Source organism: Erinaceus europaeus, unplaced genomic scaffold (assembly GCF_950295315.1).
Source record: "Erinaceus europaeus unplaced genomic scaffold, mEriEur2.1 scaffold_234, whole genome shotgun sequence".
Classification (NCBI taxonomy): Eukaryota; Metazoa; Chordata; class Mammalia; order Eulipotyphla; family Erinaceidae; genus Erinaceus; species Erinaceus europaeus.
Window position 1 is genome coordinate 78,045 of NW_026647950.1, and position 5,302 is coordinate 83,346.

The window sequence follows — 5,302 nt, forward strand, 5'->3', positions numbered from 1 at the left end:
ATCCGTAAGCCGGTCCTTGCGCTTTGCGCCACCTGCGCTTAACCCGCTGCGCTACCACCTGATTCCAATGATGTTTTTTTTTTTTCTTTACTTGAAAGTTCAGATGTATTAGAATGAAATTCATTCAGATATCTCATTTTAATATTTGCTTTCTCAAGAGAGTCAACCTCCTGAGACTAGGTCATCATATTTCCACCCAAGAAGTTCTGCACATAAAATGTCCCTGTGAGTCTCAGAGGTCACTCAGCCTCATGTGCTAAATTTGAATATATGCCGGCCCTGGGTCAGATCAACAGGGTTTACAGTTAATGGTATCTGTACTTTCCTCATGTTTGGCAGCTACTTTCTGCCCTGATCCAGCTTTCTAGTCCTACCCTCAACTCTGGTATCACCTTCCCAGACAAGACTTTTGACACACCCGCATGTTAGCTGTCAAAATAAAGTCATGGGCCTTTTGGAACAGACCTAAAATAGACTTCCTAGCTTCTTTTCACACAAAGACCCCTAGTTTCATCTGCTTTATTCTGACCTTTGGGTTCCTGTTTATTAAACAATTGTCCTATCTTACAGCCTTTCAGCCACCAACTTACAGATGCCACCATGACACCTCCCTGACCTCCCTGGGCAGACGCCCTCACCCATGTATCCTGGAGCCTCCCCTCCCCAGAGCCCTGCCCCACTAGGGACAGACAGACACAGGCTGGGGGTGTGGGTCCACCTGTCAATACCCATGTCCAGCGGAGAAGCAATGACAGAAGCCACAACTCCCATCTTCTGCTCCCCATAGAGAATTTGGGTCCCTGCTCCCAGAGGGATAAAGAACAGGGAAGCTTCCTTGGTGTATTGCACCAAAGTAAAAGGCTCTGGGGTGGGGAGGAGGACTCAGATGATGGCACAGGAGGACCTAGTGGGGGTTGAATTGTTATGTGGAAAACAGAAATGTTACACATGTACAAGCTATTGTATTTTACTATTGACTGCAAACCATTCATCTCTCAAAATAGAAATAATAATAAAAAATGTTCACAAATCTAAAAAAAAATACAGAAGCTGCCAATGAAGGGGCGGGACAGGGGATTTCGGTGGTGGGAACTGTGTAGCGTTGTTCCCCTGTTATGTTATAAACTTGCTGATCATTATTAAATCACTGATAAATCTTTCTTTTTAAATTCCCTGTGCACACATACTAAAATTGGAACGACATAGAGAAGATTAGCATGGCCCTGTGCAAGGATGACACGCAAATTCGTGAAGCATTCCATATTAAAAAAAAAAAAAAATCCCTGTGCATAGGAGGTGCGACTCTGTCCAGGATTTGAAAAGTCAGCCAAACAACCATGAGTAAGTGACAGTATTGGGATTTTTACTGACTCTGAAATCACAATGTCAGACACTCCACTTAGGACTGGACCCCCATTTTCCTGCTGTGTCCTCTGAAAACACGCTGAAGGGGCTTCTCCACTCCCACCCTCACGACTGGGGGCTGAGCACTGACCCCACACTGACTCACAGACAGGGGGGAGGTTTGGGTGGGCGAGGGCTCTCTGAGACAGCCATGCCACAAACACATTGTGCGTTTCCCAGTCACACTCGAGAGAGAGAATTCTCTAGGAGAACATTTCCCTAGATGTTTGTTACATTTGCAAAATAAAAAGAAGAGAAAATACTATTCTGCATTATTCTGACATAAAACAAATTAAACAGCGACCTTTAAAGATCTCCTAAATGTACTCTTTGCCAAAGTCAAAGATAATATGATTTTGCTTGTGTTTGCTTTGAAACTGTTATTTCTAATTGCGAGCAATTTTATCTGGAGCAGAACAGCTAATGGTTACCCTTAATTAACTTTTCTTCAATAAGGCTCAGATTTTATAATAATGAAACTATTGTGAAAAAGTGGCATCTCTTTCGCAGCAATAGAGAGATAAATTCATTGTGGGTGAGCCTGAATTTCAGAACACTGAGTACCAATGGATGATTTACCAGCTTTTTCTGTTTTCATAGATTCCCCTGAGATGACCTAGGCTTTAACAGGAAATGTTATGTCTAAAAATATCTTTCGATCTGAAACCTGCTTTTCTTTGCTTAAGTTATTAAAATTTAATGAGTTGATTAATCAATAATTAATGTAAATGGTACTGAGGCAAAGCACACAGAAAAACATTATCAAGGGAAAGTGGATTATAAAATGTACGGCTTCAGAGTAATTAAATCTTGATAAAACGCTACAGCACTTGATCACAATCCTCTTCCTGTGTATCCTTAACGTGTTGCCGGTATTACGTTGTGATGCTGAAACTCAAAGACCAGTCTGAGGTCTAATATTTTAACTCCCATGGTTCTCACTGACAGTCCTGGCAAGTGTTTGAGGTCCAAGAAGGCCGAGCATGCCAGCTGTCCTGAGCAGAGTAGCAACGGCCAGTCGTGCACTTTGGTTTATCAGAGAACTTCTGAGTCTTTGCAAATTGAGTATGATTGAGGCGGGAGTGGGGAGAGATAGCATGATGGTTCTGCAAAGAGACTCTCATCCCTGGGGCTCTGAGTCCTAGGTTCAATCCCCCACACCACCATACACCAGAGCTGAGCAGGGCTCTGGCGATAACAGGCAAAGCGAATCTGATGGAATTCTCTTGGGGGAGGAAGGGCTGGGGAGGGCACCTCATGGCTGAGTGTACATGTGTGATGCTGGGACCCATCCCTGGCAATGTCTGGGAGCAGCAAAGACAGAATGAGGCAAACTCCCAGGCCAGGAGGGACAGATGGTGCCCGGGGAGGTTACGTGACGTATAGGTGGTGTAGTCATCAACGCTCTGGCCTTGAAAGCATGACCTTCCGGATGCTGACCCTTGGCTTCCTGTGTGCCAGAGAGATTCTTCAGTTCTCTTGTCCGTTTCTCTGAGATAAGTAAATAAATAACTAACTTCCCAAATAAATGTACTTGGCGGAGGTCTCGTTGAGAAGGAATAAGGTTTCATGCATAAAGCCCTGGTTTTGAACCCCAGCACCATCACAGAGCACCCTGGGCATCTCTGGGAGGAGCCCCTTGGGGGGCAAAGTGAGGCTTCAGCTTCTTTTCCCAATTCACAGGAAAGAACAGTGAGCTCTGGGTGCTGGCAGGGTTTCAGAGCACACTGTGTCTTACCCACATAAGGCTTTGAACCCTGGCCCCACACAGGGTCACCACGGAAGGCATCGGGGAGTTCTGTGGGTGCTGGGACAACGTGGGGGTGTCTCTATCTCTCGTCATAAGAAAATGGCATTTTAACAGAGTACGACTTAGCTGAAGACCAGAGACTTTGCTGGACAAACGCACTGTGACAGCTCTGTCCTCAGGGCCGACTCAGAGATGGGGACCCGGACCCGGACCTGGGGAGTCTGAGGGAGGCAAACTCAGAGATGGGGACCTGGGGAGTCTGAGGGAGGCAAACTCAGAGATGGGGACCCAGGGAGTCTGAGGGAGGCAAAGAAGGCGTTGCCTTGCTAACTCGTATTCCACCCCTCTCCTCATACATCTCCTTACCCCTCAGTCAGTCGTCAGTCGGCTTCTTGCGATTTGTCTGTGTAAGTGCTGATTCGTCTGTGGAGTGCCGGTCTCCCCATTGGCCCCTGTCACCTGCCTCCTCACAGCACATATGAAGAAGCTGTCTGAAGTCCTTTAGAAAATGTCCACTATCGGGAGTCGGGCGGTGGCGCAGTGGGTTAAGCACGGGTGGTACAAAGCGCAAGGACAGGCATAAGGATCCTGGTTCGAGCCCCGGCTCCCCACCTGCAGGGGAGTCGCTTCACAGGCGGTGAAGCAGGTCTGCAGGTGTCTGTCTTTCTCTCCCCTCTCTGTCTTCCCCTTCTCTCTCCATTTCTCTCTCTCTTATCCGACAACGAGGATAATAACTACAACAATAAAACAAGGGCAACGAAAGGGAATAAAATATTTTTTGAAAAAGAAAATGTCCACTATCAAGGCTTTATTTTATTTTTTGACATTTACTTGATTTATTTTTGGATAAAAAGAGAGATAAAGTGAGAGAGAAAAGGAGAGAGAGAGGGAGAGGGGGGCATCTACAGCACTGCTTTGCCATTTGTGAAGACATCCCCTGAAGGTGGGGACCTGGGGCTTGAACCTGGGCGCGTGTGCGCGGTGACATGTGTGCTCAGTCAGGCGCACCACCACCACCGCCCGGCCCTGTTTTATTCTCTCAAGACTTTATTTTATAGGGAAAAGTAGGATCCACATGGAAAGTAAAATAAGTCAAACAGGTCTTTTTAATGCTGGCCCCACAGCAGCGCAGCCTCTCCCACCACAAACAACCCGCTCAAGGGGCCACGTGCAAGAGGCGGCTCTCAGCCACAGGTCACCTGCACCCCGTGTCGCGGCATGTGTGCACGTGTTGGGATCACACGGACCGTTGTTAAGATCTGCCCATTCAAATCACCACAATTCTTTTAAATTTTTTTAGTTCTTATTGGATAGAGACAGAGAAATCAAGAGGGGACGGGAGAGAGACAGAGAGGCAGAGAGAAAGAGAGGGGGGAAGAGAGAGTGCTGTCTGTGAAGCTCCCCCCTGCAGGTGGGGACCAGGGACTCAAACCTGGGTCCTTGTGCATTGTAGCGTGAGCACTTAACCAAGTGTACCACCTCCTGGCCTCTCATCACTTTTCTTCTTTTTTGGGGGTACATAGTATTTCAGCACTTGGCTAGACCAGAATGGAAACACTAATGTTCTTTGTTATTTCCAGCATTTTACACTTGCAAATGATTTGGTGACACGCAACCTTGAGGACCTGCAGCTTGTGTTGCTAGAGCCTTTCAGGGAACATTCCTAGAATCGATGATGTGAAGCGTAAGGTATGTGCAAACACAGCTGTGTCAGAGGACGCCAAACTCCCCTCTAAAGTGTTGGCCCAATGGCATCCCCAGGGAGAGCCTTCTGCAGCTCTGTTAAGAGGACGCGTGGTCACATTTAAGCCCCGTTGTCACCAGCCTGATGTGAGGAGTGGTAGCTCCCTTGTCTGGATTTGCTCTTCCTAGTTGGATGTGGCAAGGCGTTCAGCCTCACTCCTAACTACCCAGCCCATTGAGCTTTCTTCTCTCCACCAAGTCTATCGCTTGGGAGTGGTACGCCTTTCCCACAGAGCAGAGACACTCCTTACCCTGCTGTGTCTGTGGAGCTCCCAGCGGAGGCAGCCCAGTCCCAAGTTCACGATCACAGCGAGAGCGGCAGGTGGGCACGGGGCATGCAGACACACTGCAGACTGCCTCGTGCAGAAAAAAGACACAAGAGCCGAGAAAGTCGGACGCACATTC

General features: G+C 47.6%; 1 pseudogene; it reads left to right on the forward strand.

The window, feature by feature from the left end:
• Positions 1 to 1,175: 1,175 nt before the first annotated feature.
• LOC132536538 (U6 spliceosomal RNA) lies at positions 1,176 to 1,268 on the forward strand (annotated as a pseudogene).
• The last annotated feature ends 4,034 nt before the right edge of the window (positions 1,269 to 5,302 follow it).